Source organism: Mustela nigripes, chromosome 5, assembly GCF_022355385.1.
Source record: "Mustela nigripes isolate SB6536 chromosome 5, MUSNIG.SB6536, whole genome shotgun sequence".
Taxonomy (NCBI): domain Eukaryota; kingdom Metazoa; phylum Chordata; class Mammalia; order Carnivora; family Mustelidae; genus Mustela; species Mustela nigripes.
The window spans coordinates 130,664,564-130,691,097 of record NC_081561.1 but is presented as its reverse complement, the minus strand read 5'-3'; positions in this window follow the sequence as shown (position 1 = coordinate 130,691,097).

Below are 26,534 nucleotides of genomic sequence, written 5' to 3'. Positions count from 1 at the left end.
CGGGAGTTGTGAGCTTAAATGCAACTGAAAGTGAGGCTTTATATATATATATATATATATATATATATATATATATATATATATATATATAAATTATCAGAGAATATATTTTATGTGCAAATTTAGGCAGCCTTTTGGGGGTATATTATCGTTGTCGTTGTTGTTTGTAATGATACATGTAAGAAGTATGAGCTTTCTCTGCAAGTTGTTCTCAAAGGCAATAAGGTAAAGTAAATGCTAATTTCAAAGGCCAAAGACATCTTTGAGACTTGGTTGAATATTAAATGCACTCACATTTTACAGGAATATTCTTACTTTTGAATTGTTAATATTTCAGAAAAAAAAGAAAAAGTGAAAGAAATATGTTCTGAGGGGAAAGGTTGTGTGTATATCTCCTCACTGGCAATCCTGATACTTCCCACAGAGGATTCTGCTGCTGAATAAATTCATGTGACAACTAGTTTTAGAAGACCTTTAGATCCCACAACATCAAAAAGTCAGCTTCAACCTCATTTGAAATGGATAAACTCATGAATCTGTTATGTCAGGAGACATTTTGACCAAGTTCTCTCCACTTTATATTGACTACAGATAGCCCTATTTGTAAATTCCTTTTAGGGAACCTTCAAAATTAATGTTTTTGTTTGGTTTCAGATTCGTTTTGAAGTTCTGAGCTTTTTCACTAAAATGTCTAATTTTTTCTTTATCTGGTTTGAAAGGAAGAATATTTCTTTTTCTATTTTTATTGTCATGGGGGGGTATTATTAGTGAATGAAACTATCTCTAACTTGAAGATGTTGGCTTCTGCAGTTGAGTTGGATCTGTTTGGAAATACGAGCATATCATTTTATCACAAAATTAAATAATTAATGTCAGATTTCAGATCTTATAGTCATCAGAATACTTAGCATTACATAGAGCCTTATACTTTAAAAATTATGTGAACATTTTAAGAGTAAGAGAAAGTAAATGGATCACTGAGTAAAGAAAACACATACCCCTCTTTTATCAACTGTGTCCACCCCCATCATCCTCCAGCCACACATTACGGTTCATTGTCAAGCAATTCAAGGAGATGCTCTACAAGGATATTTATGGGAAACTTTTCTTTCCTCTCTGGATCACTAGTTCACTGCTGTGCCAAATCAGACTCATAATGACTGATATTTTGAAAGGTATATAAAAATTAGATGTATCAAGAAACCAAGAATTCGCTGAAACCTGGTATTAACTTGGAAATATGCATTTTACCATGTGACTTATAACCAGATCTTCATCTAAATATTACAGTTTGCTTTACCAGTTCTAAACCATAGAATATGAAAACGAAAATTTAGTTGGAGAACAAAGCATTTAAATTTTCATAGGCTTAAAGAGGAATAATGATTATGAACTACCACCAAAGTCCCTACACTTAATTCTGGGACTAGATAATTGGCCCCAGTGTTCTTTCCATTAAATTTATCATTATAATTTAAAAGGTTAAAATACTAAGTGTTTTTTAATTCTATATTATTTCAAAATTTATACTTTAGCTGAAAATTTACTGAGATTGTGATGCATTGTTATCAAAGTTTCAGATTTACTTCTAAGTTTTATCTTTTGATAAGTTGAGTGTGTAAATGTGAACTTCTTAGAGACTCTTGCCAAGAATAAACTTTTGTATCCTATCATGCAAACTATGCATGAGGTTAACTCAAAGCTCCAATTTAAATTCTGAGGAACTATTTTGTAAATGTGTATGTACACACACACACACACACACACATGCATGCACACACACACAAATGTAAAAAAATCTCAGTGTGGACCTCAAAGAGGTCCAATTTTAAAAAAAAAAAAGTATTATTGTATTTTGATTGTATGCAGAGCTGTGATTTTTTTTCCTTTTATGTGTTTAGTAGGGCTCTATCTTCTGTTCTTAGTGAAAACAAAGCAAAAAGTAAATTGGAGATTAATTTTGGCTGAGACTGAATCTTAACATTCAATGTTTAGTTCGTGTGTGTGTGTGTATTTAATTTCATCTACTATTATGGTCAATCATGATATCAAATGGTTTTCAAGATGATTCCAGTTTTTTTAATCTAACAGTCTTAATTTAAGTTTATAATAAATAGAATTAGTTTTAGAATAACAACATAAGCAGAGGTAATATTTTCTCAGCATAAATGTAGTGTGAGTAATATAAGTCAGCATGTTTTAGAAGCATAACATGCCATTAGATAATCCACACTGAATGTTCTTTGGCACCTAGGCTTCATTCATTTCATTCATCCATTCAGCAAATCTAGACTGTCTGACGAAAGATTAATTCAACATACTCAACAAATTGACCATAAAAACAGAAGAAAAGTTTGAATATTTCTATATTGGAATTTAATTGATTGTTTATCCTCAAGTGTTGATATCATGAAGTTAAGAAAAAGACTATTTCAAAGTTGATTTTAGGGTTGATTAAGGTTTGAAAATATCTATATTTTTCAGGCACATATATTATATCATTTTGATAACTTTAAGACTGTGAAATATTTCACATAAGCTACAATCTCCTAGCACATTTTGAATGTGCATATAGATGATAATATAGGTAAAAATCTGCATATAATTCTCAATGTAAAAATATAAAATAGAACATTTTAGAAAGGTATTTTTTGATATTTAAAATATATATATGAATATATGGCATATTTCATTTGTATGCTTTGTATTTCATATCAAGAATAAAATTATAAAATGTACACATAGTGTGGGTATAATATAATTTTAGAAAGATTAATGTCATTGTTTTAATATATTATAATGGATTTGAAGAATTTAAAGATGACTAATTGATTTAGTAGATTTAAAGAGGAATTAATACCATCTTTCTCAAATTTTTCCAAAAGTGAAATAATTCCAAACTTACTCTATGTGGCCAGCATCACCCTAACACTAGGTAAGGATGCTACAAGAAAGTTAAAATCCAATATTCTTGGTGAACATAGGTGCAAAAATTCTCAATAAAATACTAGCAAACCAAAGGCAACAACATGTTAAAAGGATCATGTACCATAACCAAGGGGAATTTATACAGGGATTTAAAATAGGCAAATCAGTAAGTGTTATACCAGATTAACAGAATGAAGGATAAAAATTACATAATTATCTCAACAGATGCAAAAAATTTTTTTTTCACAAAATTCAACACACTTTCATGATAGAGACTATCAACTGATTAGGTATAGAAAAAATGCACCTCAACATTAAATAGGTCATATATGACAAGGCCACACTAACATTTTGCTTAAAATGAAGAGCTGAAAGGTCTTTTCCTAAGATTAGGAATGGGACAAAGATGCCCACAGTCACCATTTCTATTCAACATAGTAATGGAAGTCCTAGACAGCAACTAGGCAAGAAAAATAAATAAAGGGCATCAAAATTAAAAAGGAAGAAGTAAAATTGTCTCTGGCCACAGATTATATGATTTCTTCTATTTGGGAAACCCTGAAGACTCTACCAAAAAATTGTTAGAACTAATAAATGAACTCAGTAGAATTACAGGGTACAAAATATCAATATAGAAATGTAATATATATGTATACATAAACAATAAACTATTCAAAAAATAAATTAAGGAAACAATATTATTTTAAATACCATCAAAAATAATAAACTACTTAATAATAAACTTAACCGAGGAGGTGAAGGATCTATATATACACTGAAAACTCTAAATATTAATGTAAAAAATTTAAGAAGACACCGGATGTCTTCTTAAATGGAAAGATGTCCTGTGTTCATGGATTGGAAGAATTAATATTGCTAAAATGTCCATACTACCCAAAGCAATACACAGATTCAATTCAATCCCCATTATAATTCCAACAGTATTTTTCATAGGAATAAAACAATCCTGAAATTTGTATGGGATTAGAAAAGACCTCAAATAAACAAAACAGTATTGAGAAAGAGCAAAGCTGGAGGCATCACCCGTTCTGATTTCATACCACATTTCAAAGCTCTAGTAACCAAAGCAGTATGGTACTGACATAAAAACGGACACAGATGAATGGCAGAATAAAGAGTCTAGAAATAAACCCACACATATATGATCAATCCATAATTGACAAAGGCACTGAGTATACACAGAGGAAATAACAGTCTCTTCAGTAAGTGTTGGCTATCCACATGCAAAAGAATGAAATTAAACCCTTATACCATACTCAAAAAACTCAACTCAAATGAATTAAACAATTTCAGTGTAAGATCTTAAACCGTAACATTTTTGGAAGAAAGCACAGAGGAAAAAGCTCCTTGACATTGATCTTTATAATGATTTTTTTGGGATCTGACACAAAAGCAGAGACAACAGCCAAAAAGAACAAGTGTGACTACATAAAAATAAAATCTGCACAACAAAGGAAATAACAAAATGAAAAGTCAACCTATAGAATAGAAGAAAATATTTGCAAACTAATATATATAATAAGGGATTAATACCCAAATATATATAAGGGATTAATATAATAAGGGATAAATACCCAAATATATATAAGGAACTCATATGATCCAAAAGCAAAAACAACCTGACCAAAAAATGGTACTCTATGTTGAAAAGAAAGCTCTGTTCTGGGTATTTAAAAAAAAAACCTTGATAAAACATACTAGATAAAATTACCTCAGCATTTGACTTTTATATTTAGTATAAAGTAAAATGTGAAAACTATCTTACTTTGTTTTTTTTTTTTCATAATTCTATAATTTTTTATTTTTTATAAATATCTATGCCCCCAATGTGGGAGCAGCCAACTATATAAACCAATTAATAACAAAATCAAAGAAACACATCAACAATAATACAATAATAGTAGGGGACTTTAACACTCCCCTCACTGAAATGGACAGGTCATCCAAGCAAAAGATCAGCAAGGAAATAAAGGCCTTAAACGACACACTGGACCAGATGGACATCACAGATATATTCAGAACATTTCATCCCAAAGCAACAGAATACACATTCTTCTCTAGTGCACATGGAACATTCTCCAGAATAGATCACATCCTCGGTCCTAAATCAGGACTCAACCGGTATCAAAAGATTGGGATCATTCCCTGCATATTTTCAGACCACAATGCTCTAAAGCTAGAACTCAACCACAAAAGGAAGTTTGGAAAGAACCCAAATACATGGAGACTAAACAGTATCCTTCTAAAGAATGAATGGGTCAACCGGGAAATTAAAGAAGAATTGAAAAAAATCATGGAAACAAATGATAATGAAAATACAACGGTTCAAAATCTGTGGGACACAACAAAGGCAGTCCTGAGAGGAAAATATATAGCGGTACAAGCCTTTCTCAAGAAACAAGAAAGGTCTCAGGTACACAACCTAACCCTACACCTAAAGGGGCTGGAGAAAGAACAAGAAAGAAACCCTAAGCCCAGCAGGAGAAGAGAAATCATAAAGATCAGAGCAGAAATCAATGAAATAGAAACCAAAAAAACAATAGAACAAATCAACGAAACTAGGAGCTGGTTCTTTGAAAGAATTAATAAAATTGATAAACCCCTGGCCCAACTTATCAAAAAGAAAAGAGAAAGGACCCAAATAAATAAAATCATGAATGAAAGAGGAGAGATCACAACTAACACCAAAGAAATACAAACTATTATAAGAACATACTATGAGCAACTCTACGGCAATAAATTTGACAATCTGGAAGAAATGGATGCATTCCTAGAAACATATAAACTACCACAACTGAACCAGGAAGAAATAGAAAGCCTGAAAACTATCTTACTTTGAAATTAAAATGTCCAGCTTAAAAAAAAAATAGGCAAATGACTTGAATAGACATTTCTCTAAAACAAAACAAAACAAACAAAAACAAAACAAAAAACCCACAAAAATAAAAAGTACAAATGGTCAACAGGTATGTTATGGAAAGGTGCTCAGTATTACTAATAACTAGGGAAATGCAAATCAAAACCGCAGTGAGATACCACCTCAGACTTGTTAGGATAGCTATTATCAGAAAGTCAAAAGATAAGTGTTGGTGAGGAAATATAAAAAAGGAAACCCTTAACCACCACTGGTGAGAATAAAATTGGTATAGCCATTTTGGAAAACAGTATGGAGGCTCCATAAAAAATTAAAAAATAGAACTACCAAAGGATCTAGCCATCCCACTTCTGTGTATAACCAAAGGAATTGAAATTTGAGCTCAAAGAAAGATCTGCAGTCCCATGTTCATTGCAGCGTTATTTATGATAGCCAAGAGGTAGAAGCAGCTGTAATGTCCATTGAAAATTAATGGATAAAGAAAATTGGAAATTATATATTTATAATGGAATATTATTCAGCCATAAAACATGAAATCTTGCTTGGAGGATATTATGTTAAATGGAATAAGCAGACAGAGGGAAATAAATACTGTAAGATTTCACATATTTGTTGAATATGAAAGAGTCAAACATACATAACAGAGATAGAATGGTATCTGTCTCCTAGGGCTAGGGAAACAAGGACAGTTGGTTGAAGAGTACCACCTTTAAGTTATAAGATGAATAAGTTCTGGAGAACTGACGTATGGCATGGTGACTATAGTTAATAATATGTATTTGAAATTTGGTAAGAGAATATGTCTCAAGTAGTCTCATGAGCCAAAAATGTTTTAATTATGTGAGGTGATGGATTTATTAACTAATCTGTGGTAACAATTTCACAATACATACATATATCAAAATATGTTATACACCTTAATTATATATTATTTTTCTTGTCAGTCATTCCTCATTAAATCTGTAAAGAATTTTTAAAAATGAAATAAATAGGTTTGAGTCATTCTTATGATTTTTTTTTAGTTTTATATTTTTAGTATCCAGTTTAAAATTTTTTTTTTTTAAGATTTTATTCATATATTCGACAGACAGAGATCACAAGGAGGTAGAGAGGCAGGCAGAGGGAGAGAGGGGGAAGCAGGCTCTCTGCTGAGCAAGGAGCCTGATGCAGGGCTCAATCCCAAGATTGAGACCATGACTTGAGCCAAAGGCAGAGGCCTAACCCACTGAGCCACCCAGGCACCCCTAGTATCCAGTTTTAAATCAGGATTTACACTTCAGTTAACTGTATACATAACTGATATATACATATAATATATAATATGTAAATAGGTTAGAAAAATCCCTGGCACATAGTCAGTTTTCAATAAATGTTAGTTCATGTCTTAAAATAATGAGAGAAAATATTAAGAAATACATGTTATGAAAGAGGTTCTTTCAGTGGGAAATAAAAGTTTAAATGCAAATTAAAATATAAAAATCAGGAAAATAACTGAAAATTTTGTCCTCCTGTATAAGAATATTTCAATGTATAAAGTACAGGAAATAGGTTTAAAAAGCTCAGCGAAGAATATTGGACATGGTTCAAGGACCCCAGATGTGACAAAAAATCTGTCAAATCAGGGCAAAAATCTAATTGTCTGGATGATTTATGACTATGACTTTATTTATATATATATATTTTTTTAATTTTAATTTTAATTTTTTTTATTTTTTATAAACATATATTTTTATCCCCAGGGGTACAGGTCTGTGATTTTTAAAGATTTTATTTATTTATTTGACAGACAGAGATCACAAGTAGGCAGAGAGGCAGGCAGAGAGAGGAAAAGAAGCAGGCTCCCTGCTGAGCAGAGTGCCAGATGTGGAGCTCGATCCCAGGACCCTGGAATCATGACCTGAGCCAAAGGCAGAGGCTTTAACCCACTGAGCCACCCTGGCACCCCTGACTATGACTTTAAATCAGTTGAGAAATAGTTGGGATAGTTTTACATATTTCTTAGAGGGTATATGCAAAGAATTTCCTTTATTATTTACTATTAGTAAATACTGGTAGTTTCAGTGAATTTAGAAATACCAGTTGTTTTAATGTATAATTTGTTTTTATTTTATATAGGGTTTTTTAGTTATATATCCAGTACTTTTAATTAATTTGAATATCCTGGCAACAAAAATTGTTAAACTAAGCTGTGCACATAGATGTTGTCTGTGTCTCTGAATAAGATTCAGTTAAATCCACCAAGCAGAAAGTTTATCTCAATGAATCTAGAAAAATCTCTTTTTTTTTAACCTAGAAAAAAATCCACATTGTAAGAAATGTACAGTGACTTGATTAATCATCTACTAAAAATTTTAAGTAAAACATCATAGCTCCAGTCAGAATTGAGATTATTTACTTCACATTTGCTCATTGCTTACAAAGGAAGAAGGAGAGGCGGGTCGGAGGAAGAGTGTCACATACTTATTCAACATCTGATAATTAAATGCTCAGCAAATGTTAGCTATGGTATTATATATATGTAAATATATATACACGCATATACATATATGCATACATATATATATATACATTATATATACATCATATATATATAAACACAAGCACATATATGTTTTTACTTTCTGTCTTATTTCATTGATAATTCCACATCTGTCTTCAAAGTGTGCCATTGGAAGACACCTTTTTCATTAACATAAGAAGTATGGTAACAGTATATGCTCTTAAGGAAACTATTCAAGACTCACTGGCATTTTATGCATACATTTCAAACAGTGTTTGGCAGCAAAAGTCTAATCCATTCAAGCTGCTTTAAAAATTTGCTAATGAATATTTTATTTTTTTAAACAATTTTATTTATTTATTTGAGAGAGAGAAGGGAGAGGAGGAGCAAAGGGGAAGGAGAGGAAGAGGGAAAGAATCTCAAGCAGACTTTGCACTGAATGGGAAACCCAATGCTGGGCTTGATCTCACAACCCTGAGATCATGACCTGAGCTGAAACCAAGAGTCAGACACTTAGCCAACCAGGTGTTCCATGAATAATAATTAAAACAACAACAACAAAAAAATTTAATACATTACACAGGATAGTTTTCTAAAGTTATATATGGTTAAGTTTCTCTTAAAGAGATTAAAATTTTGAAATCTGTATAAACAAAGAAAGGGAATTAATAAAGCAGTTGGACATAGCACAAATTTATTGAAAAAATATATATAGTCTAGGTCCCATAATTTGTGTTAATTTGCTAGGGTTGCCATAAGTAAATGGCACATAAAAGGTGGCTTAAACAGAAATTTATTTTCTCAAGTTCTCCAGGCCAGAAGTCCACAGTGACAGTATAGGCAGGTCCTGGTGACCTCTCTCCTTGTATTGCTGATGGCTCCCTCAATTTAGTGACCTCCTGTCCTGTCTTTTCTCTGGGTCTCTGTGTTTTCAAGTTTCCTCTTCTTTCAAGAACACCCTATAAGCCTCATCTTAACTTAATCATATCTTTAAAATGACTCATCTCCAAAAACAGACACATTTTGAGATACTGGGGTGGGAGCTTCAAATATGTATTACAGAATTACACAATTGAGCTCCAAACAGCACTCTAGTCAAAAGTGAGAAAGCATAGGTACCTTTAAAATAATTTGAAAATTTTGGTCACAGTACATTTAATGATTGAGATTCTTTTATGTGAAGTTAGCAGCATCATAAATCAAGTGCTTAAAGATCCTTAAACATATTGAGGAGGCAGTGTTCTGATAACAATCTGATAAAAATAGTAATTTTAGTATCAGCAATAAGAGTAACTGTAATAGTACTCGTAATAATAGTAGAAAAGGCATTTATTTGTCCTGTACCAGGGGCTCTCTTTACAGTATTTTTCTGTTTACAACCACACAAAATCATTATCTCCATTTTATACAGAAGAAAGTTTGAGAGAAGTATAATAACTTCTTTGATGTCCTTTGCTATTGAGTTTTAGAACAGGGATTGCTTCAATTACTAAAAGCAGCAAAAGGAATAGTCAGATGTTGATTAAATACAGATGACACATGAAGTTCTTTAGAATATTGCTGATGATTGTGAGATGAGAAAACATTCACTGAACAATATTGTTTTGTGTACCTCCTTTATGCCAAGTTCTAAGCTAGACACAACTGCTATCAAGACAAGATTTAGTATTTGCCCTCATGAATTAGGTACTAGAGGGAAAATGCAAAGTGCCTCACTGAAGAGACCATCTCTAATTTCTCAAAGACATTTTTTGTTATTTCTTTTTAGCAGTGGTTAGCAGATGTGCAATAGCCTTATTTTTATAGTTTGTTATTACTGATATATTTCAGTCTTAGCTCTTTCTTTGATCTTGGGTGCTTTTTAGCTTTCATTGTTTTGGGTTTTGTTTATTAATGGAATTTGATAATTTAATAAGTCAGTCTGGTCAAAGTGATTTTATTTTGATACATGAATATACTTTTTAAATATTTATTAAAATAAATGTATATTTTTCAGGGCTGAAGAGTTAGTGGAGTGAAGAAATAACTGACACAAAACAGTCTATAATTCCAACTTCCAGGGTTTATTTTTAATTAAGATTTTTTAATTGTGAAAAAAATATGACAAAAGATTATACTGAAAGGAAATGTAAAAAGAAAAAGCTATCACAAGCATTTTCATTTGGAATAAAAATTATCACCAAGGATTTGTCCTTGTCTCATTTCTTATTTTATTAAATTCATGACATTATTGAACATTGTGTCCTATTCCCCTGACATTCTACTGAATGAAAAATGGTAGAGCTCTGCTAATGATTTGATTATGGTATAGAATTGTACTTGATATGTCAAGATAAATGTTAACATTGATATGGAATTTATGGATTTGTAGACAGTATTTAATTTTTGAAAAGAAATCTTTTATCAAAATTATTAATCATTTATTATTGTCAACAGAACTATGTGGCAGGTTTTATTACACTGCAGTAAAGATGTTGAATGTAAAAACTCTTTCTAGCCTGTCATGCAACACCCAAAGCATTTTGAAGAGGGACAATTTTTAATCTTTCTTTCACAAAGATTTATACCATCATCCATTTTATATAAAGAGAAACCTTATGCCCAGTGAGAAAAGATACCTGCCAATAAAATGTGCATCTGTGTCCCTCCATGAAACACTGGGACCAGGGAGCAGATTACTGACCTGTTCAGTCTTTATGGGGAAAAAAAAATACTTATCTCCTAAACATTTAAAAAAAAAACAGTTTTCTGTAAAGTTGTTTTAATTTATAAAAATATTTTAATTTATAAAATATTAATTTATAAAATATTTTCCAAATTTATTGGCTTAAAAAATGTTCTGCTTTTATTTCAGGTCAGACATAGTAAGGATGTTTCTTTTCAACATCAAATATGCCAATTCAAATATAATATTAATTTATGAAGAGTTTCCAAAAACTGGAATGTTTTAAATACAGTCCTATCCTTCCACAGAAGAAAAAGCTAGGTTGAAATATGCCTTTTCACTCAATCATTTTAGTAATTGGTACAGTTGCTCTATAAGTGGTAGTGACATTTCTTCTAGCAAATTAACTCTTATTTATGCATAATAAAACAAATAAGCAAGAAATAGAAACAAAAGGATTATTCCTTAGCAATCTAAATTGAAAAACCTCTGCTATTACTTAAAGAAGTAACTAGTTGTAATAAATGGAAACAAATGATTTGACTTCTCAAGATACTTCATCTTGAAACAAAGTGATTACGCAAATATAAGATTTTAAGTGGAATATGCTAAAATCATGTGAATTGAGTGCTCTGGTGAATCATTTAAAAAACAATGGCGTCAACATATTGAAAACTAAACCTTTGTGGTCCTAAGGAGTTAATGTGTTTTTAAGAAGGGAAAACAATAACAACTCCGTTTACTCCTAGGGAATAATTTATATGCTGGGAAAATTGAGTTGAAAAATGAAAACTTGTAAATGAAAGCTAATCTTTAATGAGTATTACCACAAAAATGTATAGAATACACACAAGATAGTAATTCAGGTTTTAGTTGAATTCTTTTGAAAAGAGACCATCTTGACTAGATCTAAGAAATGACTCAACAGGGAAATTATATGTATATATTTTTGAAAGTTATTTATTTTAAATTACCCTCTGCATGACATAAGAAAAAGTAAAGCTGAAAGATTTGAGATTACATTGACTATGGACTTGGGTTAATTTGTTTTTTTCCAGTTTATGACTTCCAGTTAAGGTGAGCCTTAAACCTCTTTCCTTATGAGCAAATGTTCCCTGAACTCTCCTTTTGCTCTCAGTACCAAATGGGATGGTTAGCAATAGAAGGAGTAGTAGACCATTTTCCTGCTATAATGTTATTTATGTAGGAAGTATTCATATTAGTGATAATATCTTGTTTTCAATAAAAAATGAAGAATCAGTGTCTACTCTAAGTATAGAATAAACAGTGGATTTAGAAGAACACAGGGAAAGCACTTTTTGCTAAAATGACAATTCCAGAGAATTGTTCATGTCCAACATGTATGTTTAATCCAGACCAACATGTCCATTGTTATACCTCCTCACAAAGATAAACCACACATCTAACCAGTATTTTAGGTCCTCCCCTGAGTGTTCTGATCTATTTTGAGTTTTTCCCTAGCTATACTCACTTCTAATCTGTTCTTCATCTCTTCTGTAAGGGTCAATGCCTTCCTGCTTATTAATTTTGTCATCTGTATTTGTTCCTCCTTCATTAACTCTTAGACCTCACTTAGGGACTTAGATTAAACTTCATTTTTTAAAAAAATTATTTTATTTTTTTCAGTGTTCCAAAATTCATTGTTTATGCACACACCCAGTGCCCCATGTAAATGTGCCTTCCTTAATACCTACAACGAGGCTTACCCAACTCCCCACACCCCTACTTTCCAAAACCCTCAGTTTGTTTCTCAGAGTCTAGTCTCTCACGCTTTGTCTCCCCCCTCCTATTTCTCCCAATTCACTTTTCCTTTCCTTCTCCTAAAATCCTCTGTTATTCCTTATGCTCCACAAGTAAGTGAAACCAAATGATAACTGACTCCCTCTGCTTGACTTATTCTACTCAGAATAACCTCGTCCAGTCCCATCCATGTTGATGCAAAAGCTGGGTATTCAGCCTTTCTGATGGAGGCATAATATTCCATTGTGTATATGGACCACTTCTTCTTTATCCATTCATCTGTTGAAGGGCATTTGACCCTTTCCACAGTTTGGCAACTGTGGCCACTGTTGCTATGAACATTGGAGTACAGATGGCCCTTCTTTTCACAACATCTGTATCTTTGGGGTAAATACCCAGTAGTGCAATTGCAGAGTTGTAGGGTAGCTCTGTTTTTAATTTCTTAAGGAATCTCCACTCTCTTCTCCAAAGTAGCTACACCAACTCGCATTCCCACCAACAGTGTAAGAGTTCCCCTTTCTCCACATCTTCTCCAACATTTGTTGTTTCCTGTCTTGTTAATTTTTGCCACTCTAACTGTTATACGGTGATATCTCAAAGTGGTTTTTATTTGACTCTCCCTGTTGGCTAATGATGATGAACATTTTTTCATGTGTCTGTTAGCCATTTGTATGCCTTTTTGGAGAAGTGTCTGGTCATGTCTTCTGCCCATTTTTTGATGTGAGTATCTGTTTTGTGTGTGTTTAGTTTGGGGAGTTCTTTATAGATCATGGGTATGAGCCCTTTGTTTGTAGTGTCAGATCTTAGGGTTCTTGGTGCTACAGTAAATAGAATTGATTCTCTAATTTCTCTTTCTATGTTTTAATTGTTAGTGTATAAGAAAGCAACCGATATTCATGCATTGATTTTGTATCCTGCCACATTACTGAATTGCTGTATGAGTTCTAATAGTTTGGGGGTGGAGTCTTCCGAGTTTTCCTTATATAAGAGAGAGAAAGGGGAAAGAGAGAGTTTGACTTCTTCTTTGCCAATTTGAATACCTTGTATTTCTTTTTGTTTTCTGATTGCTGTTGCTAGGACTTCCAGTACTATGTTGAACAACAGTGGTAAGAGAGGGCCACTGTTCCTGATCTTGTCGTGTTCCTGATCTCAAAGAGAATACTGTCAGCTTTTCCCCATTGAGAATGATATTTGCTGTGAGTTTTTCATAGATAGATTTTATGAAGTTGAGGAATGTTCCCTCTATCCCTATACTTTGAAGAGTTTTAATCAGGAACAGATGCTGTATCTTGTCAAATGCTTTTTCTGCATCAATTGAGAGGATCATGTGGTTCTTCTGTCTTCTCTTACTGATTTGTTCTAGAACATTGATTGATTTGTGAATATTAAACCACCCTTGCATCCCAGGGATAAACCCCACCTGGTCATGGTGGATAATCTTTTTTTTTTTTTAATTTTATTTATTTGACAGAAATCACAAGTAGGCAGAGAGGCAAGCATAGAGAGAGAGGAGGAAACAGGCTCCCTGCCGAGCAGAGAGCCCAATGCGGGACTCAATCTCAGAACCCCGAGATCATGACCACCCAGGTGCCCCGGATAATCTTTTTAATGTACTGTTAGATCCTGTTAGCTAGGATCTTGTTGAGAATCTTGATATCCATATTCATCAGGGATAATGGTCTGAAATTCTCCTTTTTGATGGGCTTTTTGCCTGGTTTGGGGATCAGGTTAGTGCTGGCTTCATAGAAGGAGTCTGGAAGTTTTCCTTCTGTTTCTACTTTTTGAAACAGCTTCAAAACAATAGGTATTATTTCTTCTTTGAATGTTTGGTAGAATTTCCCAGGGAATCTGTCAGGTCCTGGGGTCTTGTTTTTGGGAGGTTTTTGATCACTGCTTCAATCTTATTTCTAGATATTGGTCTATTCAGGTTTCAATTTCTTCCAGTTTCAGTCTTGGAAGTTTATAGGTTTTCAGGAACGCATCCATTTCTTCTAGGTTGCTTAACTTATTAGAATATAACTGTTAATAATTTCTGATGATTATTTCTATTTTCTTGGTGTTAGTCATAATCTCCCCCTTTCATTCATAATTTTATTAATTTGGATCCTCTCTCTTTTCTTTAGGCCAGTGGTTTATTGATCTTATTGATTCTTTCCAAGAACCAACTTCTAGTTTCATTGATGTGTTCTACTATATCTCCAGTTTCTAACTTACTGATCTCTGCTCTAATCTTGATTATTTCCCTTCTTATATGTGGAGTTGGCTTAATTTGCTGTTTTTCCAGTTATTTAAGGTATAAAGAGAATTGGTGTATTTGGGATTTTTCAATTTTTTGAGTGAGGCTTAGATGGCTATGCATTTCCCCCTTAAGATTGCCTTTGCCATATCCCATAGGTTTTTTTTTTTTCTATTTTTGCCCATTTATTCAATGTATCTATTCATTCAGTAAATATATACAGAGTAACTACTATATGCCAGGCACTGAGATAGACACTGGGGATACAGAAATACCAAAACAGATACAAATTCCTACCCTCTAGGAACCTTCTTTTTAAATTAATTAATTTATTTTCAGAAAAACAGTATTCATCATTTTTTCACCACACCCAGTGCTCCATGTAATCCATGCCCTCTATAATACCCACCACCTGGTACCCCAACCTCCCACCCCCCTGCCACTTCAAACCCCTCAGATTGTTTTACAGAGTCCATAGCCTCTCATGGTTCACCTCCCCTTCCAATTTACCCCAACTCCCTTCTCCTCTCTAACACTCCTTGTCCTCCATGATATTTGTTATGCTCCACAAATAAGTGAGACCATATGATAATTGACTCTCTCTGCTTGACTTACTTCACTCATCATAATCTCTTCCAGTCCCGTCCATGTTGCTACAAAAGTTGGGTATTCATCCTTTCTGATGGAGGCATAATACTCCATAGTGTATATGGACCACATTTTCCTTATCCATTCATCCATTGAAGGGCATCTTGGTTCTTTCCATAGTTTGGTGACCGTTGCCATTGCTGCTATAAGCATTGGGGGACAGATGGCCCTTCTTTTCACGACATCTGTATCTTTGGGGTAAATACCCAGTAGTGCAATTGCAGGGTCATAGGGAAGTTCTATTTTTAGTTTCTTGAGGAATATCCCATAGGTTTTGGACTGATTTGTCTTCATTCTCATTGGTTTCCATGAATTGTTTTAAGTTCTTCTTTGACTTCCTGTTTGATCCAAACATTCTTGAGCAGCATGCCTTTAGCTTCCAAGTGTTTGAATACCTTCCAAACTTTTTCTTGTGGTTGAGTTCCAGTTTCAAGCCTTGTGGTCTGAGAATATGTCAGGAATAATCTCATTCCTTTGGTATTGATTAAACCCTGATTTATGACCCAGTATGTCTTCTGTTCTGGAGCAAGTTTCATGTGCACTATAGAAGAATGTGTATTCTGTTGTTTTAGGGTGGAATGTTCTGTATATATCTATGAGTCCATCTGGTCCAATGTGTCATTCAAAGTGTTTCTTTATTGACTTTCTGCTTGGATGATCTGTCTATTACTGAGAGTGGTGTGTTATGATCCCCTACTATTAATGTATACATATTGATATGACTGTTTCTTTGATTAACAGTAGGCTTATGTAGTTGGCTGCTCCCATATTGGAGGCATAAATATTTATAATTATTTGATCTTCTTGGTGGATAGACCCTTTAAGAATAATGTAGTGTCCTTCTGTATCTCTGACTGCAGTCTTTAACTTAAAATCTGATTTGTCTGATATGAGAATCATTACCCCAGCTTTCTTTTGAGGCCCGTTGGCATGAAAGATGGTTCTCCATCCCTTCACTTTCAGTCTGGGTGTATATTTAGGTTCCAAGTGTGTCTCTTGTAGACAACATATGTACAGGTCCTGTAGTTTTATACAGTCTGCAACCTTGTGCCATTTTATGGGAGCATTTAGGATATTCACAATTGAGAGTGATTATTGAAAGATAAGTTTCTATTGACATCATCTTGCCTGTGAAGTCCTTGTTTCTATAGATTGTCTCTGTAATGTCACTTTTTGGTTCTTTCTTCTTTTATAGAACCCCCCCCCCTTAATATTTATTGTCATACATGCTTGGTGGTCACATACCTTTTTAAACCTTGCTGGTCTTGTAAGCTCTTTATCTCTCTATTCATTTTGATTGTCAGGCTTGCTGGATAAAGAATTCTTAGCTGCATGTTCTTCTCATTTAGTGCCTTGAATATGTCTTGCCAGGCCTTTCTGGCTTGACAGGTTTCTGTGGATAGGTCTAACATTATTCTGATAGTCCTTTCTCTGTGCTTAGGGAATCTCTTCCCCCTAGTTGCCCTTAAGGCCTCTTGTCTGAAATTATGATTCACGAGTTTCATAATTAAGTGTCTGGATGTCTTTCTAAACTTGTTGATCTTGGAGTGGTGTCCTTTCTGCCTCTAGGACATGAAGACTTGTTCCATTCCTCAGATAAGGGAATTTCTTTTTTCTTTTTTTTTAAATTTCTTTTCAGTGTAACCAAAATTCATTGTTTATGCACCACACCCAGTGCTCCATGCAACACATGCCCTCCATAATACCCACCACCAGACTCACCCAACCTCCCTTCCCTGCCAAAACCCTCAGATTGTTTTTCAGAGTCCATAGTCTCTCATGGTTCACCTTCCCTTCCAATTTCCCTCAACTCCCTTCTCCTCTCCATCTCCCTATGTCCTCTATGTTATTTGTTATGCTCCACAAATAAGTAAAACCATATAACTGACTCTCTCTGCTTGACTTAGTTCACTCAGCATAATCTCTTCCAGTCCCATCCATGTTGATACAAAAGTTGGGTATTAGGGAAATTTTAATCCAAAAATTGTTCTACTATATCTTCTAGTCTTCTGTCTTTCCCCACGCCCTCAAGGATTCTAATAATTCTGATGTTGGAATGCTTCATGGCATTGTTTATTTCCCTAATTCTGTTTTTATGGCTTCTAAGCTGTTTGTTCCAGGCCTCTTCTTGATCCTCCTTTTCTATCAGTTTGTCTTCTAGATCACTACTTCTATCTTCTTCTTTGGTTACCCTAGCTGTTAGAGTGTTTATATTAGATTGGGTCTCACTGATAGCATTTTTAACTTCTGCCAGATCAGCTCACACTTCTGTCCTTAGAGATTCTATGTTGTCACTAATGGTTTTCTCCAACCTAGCCATTGCCTGGATAATTGTTACCCTGAATTCCCTTTCTAACGTACTATTTATTCCCATATCCAATAGTTCTGTGGAAGAAGGCACAGTCTCTGAATTTTTCCTCTGTTCGGTGTTCCGCCTCCTAGTCTTTTTGGTAAGAGGTAGTTGAGGGGATGTATAGCTGAATATATCAACTATGATCCAGGCAAGGTGCACCCTCTTCACTGATGTCTTCTGCCCCTGAAGAGATCCAGAAGTGTATAATTTTATATGTCATGCTGATTTCATGGGTGTTTAGAGTGTTCCAGTAGATATTTAGCACACTTTAGGGGACCAGTTGAAACAGAGTCTCCTACTTCTCAGCCATCCCTCCTCCTTAGATTAGCCTTCATACTGATTCTTGATGTTCCCAACTTCACATTCGACCAACCATGGACTCATGGCAGTTTTCCTATTAGCTATCTAAAGAATGTACCATCTGTTCTCCAATAGTACTACCAATTTCTTAGTTCAGAATTTCATCTTCTTTCACTTCAAATATTACAATGCCCTCCCCACCAGTTTTCTTGACAAAGCCTTTGTGAAATTCTGGTCAACTTACTACATTTCCTTTTCAACTTCCAGTCAAATCCTCTAGACTAAAATAAAACTTACTATATAAGTTCCCTGTTTAAAAACAGTCAATATCTCCCTATGCTTTTCTGGATATAATGCAGACTCCACTGCATGATATACAAGGTCTTTCATGGTCTAGCTCCTGCCTCACCTGTTTAAAACTATCTCCTACTAATCTTCAAAAGGAACATAGTATCCAACCATACTGAGCTACTTTTTATTCTTCGAGCATGTTATGTTGTTTCATTACTTGGCTTTTTCAGTTTTATGAAAGTATAATTGACAAATACAATTGTAAGATATTTAAACTATGCATTATGATAAGGATTCCCCATGATTTAATTAATTAATACACCTATCACCTCACATATTTCTCTCTCTTTCTGGCAAGAACACTTAGGTTCTAATCTATTAATAAAGTCCATTTCACTTATACAATATAATATAATTAACTATAGTCACTATATTGTACATTAGATCCTTAGATCTTATGCATTTTCTAGCTAAAAGTTTGTACTCTTAGATATCTTATAGCTCCAGGCCTTTGCAATTGTCATCCTCACTACTTATCTCTTTCCTTATTTGTCTGCAACAAACATAAATCAAGTTCTGAATTCAAAAACTAAAAGTGCACTGCTGTAAGTGGGGAAAATCATGAATGGGTTGAAACTTGAATGTCCCCCAAAGTATATAGCATCAGTCAAGGCTATCAGAAGGTAATAGAAACCCAGATCTTGCTTGAGAATTAGGGCAACCAAGTGTCCCAGTTCACATGGGACTGATGGGTTTCCCAGGACACAAAATTTTCAGTTTTCTTGTTTTCTAAGATTTTTAGTTCTGAAACCCAATATTCCTGAGCAAACTAGAATGGTTGTTTTGCCTGAGACTAAAGAGCTGGACACAAATATGTCTTCATCTTATATGTCCCCAGTGTTTGCTGAATCTCTATTCTAACACCTATTCTCTATTGCAACTTCTTTATAATTGTGTGTGATTTCCACAGTGGGCTATGCATCTTCAGAGACTGAGTCTTACTCACTTTTGTATCTTTAGCAACTACTTTGTTGCCAGTCACATGTCTTCTTCTCAGAAAATGTTCCATAACTATGAATAAAGAAATTGGTGAATAAATAAATGGATGATTGAATGATAGAGAAAGATTAAAAAAAGCAGGGCTAAGACTCATGTCCCAAAGATTCTGAAAAAAGTAACAGAATTGATTAGGGATATAAGACCTGGAATGTAGATTTCAGAACCAAGCAAGAAAGCCATTTCTGTCACTATTCTTGTTGCCACTGTTTTTTCACATTTTTGTAATATAAGCATTTCTTCTGATTCCAAATATTCAGTAAATTCTACAACTTTGGGAATACTTGGAATGAATGGATTGTTTCCATTTGTGGAAACCATGGGCAGGACTAGTTTTTCATGTGTTTTTGGTTGGTACAAAAACATTTGGTACTTGAGGACAAATGTGATCATTAGATCACCCCCAGAACTTATGAGTTTATTGCAGAGAGATTTAGACATCCACAAAATGTGGGAGCCAGAGTTCAAACTAATACCCCTTGCAACTCATAAGTCCAAGAGACTTCTGTTGACATAAATTACCTTGTTAATATTTACTTTATATAATTACCTGCTTCTATATTGGGTGCATAATATTTACAAATGTTACACACTCTTCTTGAATTTCCCCCTTTATCATTATGTAATATTCTTCTTTGTCTTTTGTTGTATAGTCTTTGTTTTAAAATTTATTTTGTCTTGGGAGCAGGCTTCAAGATGGTGGAGGAGTAAGAGATCTAAATTTCATCTGGTCCCAGGAATTCAGCTAGATAGTTATCAAACCACTGTAAACACCTTACAAACTCAACAGGAGATTGAAGGAAGGAATAGTAGCAACTCTATGAACAGAAGAATGGCCATTTTCTGGAAGGTAGGATGTATGGAGAAGTGACTCTGAAGCAATATACAGGAAAATAGACTGTGGGGCGAGAGAGTTTATGTCAGCCAGCTACTAGCAAGTAATAGAGTGTCAGAGCACAAAATTGGAACTTTTGGAAATTTGCTCCAGTGAGGAACATCTCTCTGGAGGTTATGCAGTGTGATGGGACCCTTGCTGGGACAGTGTAGTCTCAGTACCCTCAGGGTCACAGAAAGACTGGGGGTGCCTGAGTATGACAGATTTTCCAGATATCGGAGGAAGGAGGCTGGCTCTGAAGACTGAGCCCAGGAGTGGACCCTCAGCTTGGAGTTGCCATAAACCATGATCCATGGCACTGTCGGGCCACTGCTTGAAGAACAGAGGCCCCAAAAGTGGCAGTTCCAGGAAGACTCCTCTTCCTCCCCTGAGAGAAACAGCACAGGAGCCGGTCACAGGAGTCCACTGCAGGAATCTGCTGGGTTTGGAGACTCTAAACCGAGTCACGTAGCAGAGATAGAAACACTCAGTTACAGGCCAGGTGAGCATAGAGTGTGGACGGAGACTGGGAGACAAGAGTAACTAACTGGTTTTCACTCACAGGCACTGAGGAGTGGAGCCCTGAGCTCTTGGCTCCTCCAGGGCTGGAGACTGGGAGGCTGCCATTTTCATTCCTATCCCCTAAAATTGTGTGGAAACCCTCCAGAGAACAAAAGCTACCAAGGGCAAACCCAAGCAGGTTACTTAGCCTGGCCCCTGGCAAAGGTGGTGCAATTCTGCCTCCAGCAAAATCATTTGAGAAGCAATGCAACCGGCCCCTCCCTCAGAATATCAACAAGAATATCCAGACATGTTTAATGACCAATGAGAACTGCAAATCTCCAGCGCTGCAAATCTCTAGTGCTCAGAGAGTACAGCACAGAGTTCATGGATTTTTTCCATGATTCTTTAGTCTTTCAAAGTTAATTTTTAAAATTTTCTTTATGTTTTTCTTTTACTATTTTCAAAAATTTTCTGCTTTCCTTTTCAACCAACTTCTTATCAATTCCTTTTTTAAAATCTTTTTTAAATTTTCATGTTTACAGTCATGTTCTATACCTTCATTGTAATAAAACTATGTATATATATATCTTTATTTACACACACACACACACACACACACACGTGTGTGTGTGTGTGTGTTTCTTTAAAATTTGGGATACAGATTCTTCTAACAGACCAAAATATACCCTGATTCTAGTGTATGCTTTGTTCTATTCAACTACCTGATCATATTCTCTCCTTTTTTTTTTTAAATTAAATTAATTTATTTATTTTCAGAAAAACAGTATTCATTATTTTTTCACCACACCCAGTGCTCCATACAATCCATGCCCTCTATAATACCCACCACCTGGTACCCCAACCACCCACCCCCCTGCCACTTCAAACCCCTCAGATTGTTTTTCAGAGTCCATAGTCTCTCATGATTCACCTCCCCTTCTAATTTACCCCAACTCCCTTCTCCTACCTAACACCCCTTGTCCTCCATGATATTTGTTATGCTCCACAAATAAGTAATCTCTCCTTTTTTTTCTAATTTTTCTTCTTTTTTCAACTAACTTCTTATTAGTTCCTTTTATAAAAATCTTCTTTTTCATTTTCACAGTCATATTCCATCTCTTCATTGTATTACCTTTATTTTTGTATATATATATATATGAGTTTTTCTTTCTTTAAAATTTTGGGTGGCAGTTTCTTCCAATAGACCAAAATACACCAAAAATGTAGTGTAGTGTGTGGCTCTGTTCTATTCATCACCCTGATCATACTCCCCCCCCACCTTTTTCCCTCCCTCCCTACCTCTGGTTTCAGGTCTCTTCTGATTTGTTTAGTGTATATTTTTCTGGGGTTGTCATTACACTCATAGCATTTTGTTCACTCATTCATTTATTCTTTTCTGGACAAAATGACAAAATAGAAAAACTCACCTCAGTAAAAAAGAACAAGGGGCAATACTGATTGCCAGGGAGCTAGTCAATGTAGACATTAGTAAGATGTTGGAACTAGGTTTCAGAATGATAATTTTAAAGATACTAGTTGAGCTTGAAAAAACATACATAGGAGATACTAGAGAATCTCTTTCTGGAGAAATAAAATCTAACCAAGTTGAAATAAAAAAGGTTATTAATATTGAAGACAAAAAGAAAATCCTGAAAGCAACTCAGGACAAGAGATCTATAACCTAAAATTGTAGAAACATTAGATTGTAGACCTATCCACAGATACCTGGCAGGACAGAGAGGATTGGAATGATATATTCAGGGTACTAAATCAGAAAAATATGCAGCCGAGAATACTATAATCCAGCTATGCTGTCACTGAAAATAGGAGAGATAAAAAGCTTCCAGACAAACAGAAACCAAAGGAATATGCAATCACCAAACCAGCTCTACAAGAAACATTGAAAGGGGTCTTCTAAGCAAAAGGAGAACCTAAAAGTAGCATAGACCATGAAGGAACAGAGACAAGATACAATAACAGTCACCTTACAGGCAATACAATGGTACTAAATTTATATCTTTCAATAGTTACCCTGAATGTAAATGGGCTAAATGCTCCAATCAAAGGACACTGGGTATCAGATTGGATTTAAAAAACAAACAACAAACAAACAAAACAACAACAACAACAAACAAGACCCATTGATATGCTGTCTGCAAGAGACTCATTTTAGACTCAAAGACACCTCTAGTCTTAAAGTGAGGGAGTGGAAAACCATTTATCATGCTAATGGACATCAGATGAAAGCTGGGATGGCAATCCTTATATCAGAGAAATCAGATTTTAAACAAAAGACTATAATAAGGAATGAGAAAGGACATTATATCATACTTAAAGGGTCTATCCAATAAGAAAATCTAACAATTGTAAATATTTATGCCCCTAACATGGGAACAACCAATTATATAAGTCAATTAATAACAAAATCAAAGCAACACATCAACAACAATACAATAATAGTAGGGGACTTTAACACCCACCTCACTGAAATGGACAGATCATCTAAGCAAAATATCAACAAGGAAATAAGGACTTTATATAACATACTGGACCAGATGGACTTCACAGATATATTCAGAATATTCCATCCCAAAGAAACAGGATACATATACTTCTCTAGTGCAAATGGAACAATCTTCAAAATAGATCACATCCTGGGTCACAAATCAGGTCACAAGTTCCAAAAGTTTGGGATCATTTTCTGCATATTTTTGGATGACAATTCTTTGAAACTAGAACTCAACCAAAAGAGGAAAGTTGGAAAAAACTCAAATGCATGGCTGTTGAAGAGCATCCTACTAAAGAATGAATGGGTCAGCCAGGAAATTAAAGAAGAATTAAAAAATTTCATCGAAACAAATGAAAATGAAAACACAACTGTTGAAATCTTTGGGATGCAGCAAAGCTGGTCCTACAAAGAACATATATAATACAACAAGGTTTTCTCAAGAAACAAGAAAGGTCTCAAAATATACAACCTAACCTTACACCTAAAGGAGCAGGAGCTGGAGAAAGAATATCAAATAAAGCCTAAACCAGCGGAAGAGAAATAGTAAAAATCAGAGGAAAAAGAAATGAAATAGAAACCGAAAGAACAGGAGAATAGTTACAAAACTAGGATCTCATTCTTTGAAGGGATTAATGAGATTGATAAAACCCTGGCAAGACTTATCAAAAAGAAAAGAGAAATAATCTAAATTAATAAAATAATCAGTGAAAGAGGAGATCACAACAATACCAAAAAAAAAATACAAACAATTATAGGAACATATTATGAACAAAAATATGCTAATAAATTAGAATATCTAGAAGAAATGGATGCCTTCCTAGAGACTTACAAACTACCAAAACTGAACCAAGAAGAAATAGAAAACCTGAACAGACCCATAACCATTAAGGAAATTGAAGCAGTAATCAAAAGTCTTCCAAAAAACAAGAGCCTGGGGCCATATGGTTTCCTTGAGAAATTCTACCAAACCTTTAAAGAAGAATTAATACCTATTCTATTGAAACTCCTCCAAAAAATATATAAATGGGAGGAGAAATTCCAATCTCATTTTATGAGGCCAGCATTAAATTTGATTCCTGAAACCAAACAAATTCCCCATCAAAAAAGAGAATTACAGACCAATATCCCTGATGAACATAAATCCAAAACTCTCACCAAAATACTAGCTAATAGGATCCAACAGTACATTAAAAGGATTATTCACCAGGATCAAGTGGGTTTTATTCCTGGGTTACAAGGTTGGTTCAATATCTGCAAATCAATCAGTGTGATAGAACCATATGATACCCTCATAGATGCTGAAAAAGCATTTGACAAACTACAGCATGCTTTCTTGATCGAAATTCTTCACAGTGTAGGGATAGAAGTTACATACCTCAATAACATAAAAACCATCTATGAAAAGCCCACAACAAATATCACTTTCAATGCAGAAAAACTGAGAGCTTTCCCCTAAGGTCAGGAACACTACAGGGATGTCCACTCTCACCACTGCTGTTCAATGTAAGATTAGAAGTCCTAGAATCAACAATAAAACAACAAAAAGAAATAAAAGGCATCTGAATCATCAAAGAAGAAGTCAAACTCTCATTCTTTGCAGATGACATGATACTCTATGTGGAAAACCCAAGAGACTCCACCCCCAAATTGCTAGAACTCATACAGGAATTTGGCAAGATAGCAGGATATAAAATCAATGTGCAGAAATCAGTAGCATTTCTATACACTAACAAGACAGAAGAAAGAGAAATCAAGGAGTCGAGCCCACTTACAACTGTACCCCAAACAATAAGATACCTAGTAATAAACCTAGCCAAAGAGGCAAAAGATTCGTATTCAGAAATCTATAGAACACTCATGGAAGAAATTGAGGAAGACACAAAGAAATGGAAAAACGTTCCATGCTCATGGACTGGAAGAACCAATACTGCTAAAATGCCTATGCTACTACCTAGGGCAATCTATACATTCAAGGTAATCCCTATCAAAATACCATCAACTTTTTTTCACAGAGCTAGAACAAATAATCCTAAAATTTGTATGGAACCAGAAAAGACCCCAAATAGCCAAAGGATTGTTGGCTGGGGGGTGGAGGAGGGGAAAGAACTCAAAGCTGACGGGATCACAGTTCTGGACTTCAAGCTCTATTACAAAGCTGCAATCGTCAAGACAGCATGGTACTGGCACAGAAACAGACACATAGATCAATGGAGCAGAACAGAGAACCCAGAAACAGACATTCAACTCTATGGTCAACTAATCTTGGACAGAGCAGGAAAAATATCCAATGGTAAAATGATAGTGTCTTCAAGAAATGGTGTTGGTCTTGCTAGACATGTCTCCAAAGGCAAGGGAAACAAAGACAAAAATGAACTACTGGGACTTCATCAAGATCAAAAGCTTTTGCACAGCAAAGGAAACAGTCAACAAAACCAAAAGATACCTGACAGGATGAGAGAAGATATTTGAAAAGGCCTTATCAGATAAAGGGCTAATATCTAAAATCTATAAAAGAACTTAATCAAACTCAACACCCAAAGAACAAATGATTCAATCAAGAAATGGGCAGAAGACAGGAACAGACATTTCTCCAAAGAAGACACACAAATGGCCAACAGACACATGAAAAAATGCCCAACATCATTTGGCATCAGGGAAATACAAATCAAGACCACAATGAGATACCATCTGTCACCAGTCGGAATGGCTACAATTTACAAGTCAGGGCACGACAGATGTTGGCGAAGATGTGGAGAAAGGGGAATTCTCATACACTGTTGGTGGGAATGCAAGCTGGTGCAGCCACTCTGGAAAACCGTATGGAGGTTCCTCAAATAGTTGAAAATAGAGCTACCCTATGCCCCAGCAACTGCACTACTAGATATTTACCTCAAAGGTACAAATGTAGTGATTCGAAGGGGCATGTACACCCCAATGTTTATAGCAGCAATGTCCACAATAGTCAAACTATAGAAAGAGCCCAAATGTGCACCAACAGATGAATGGATAAAGA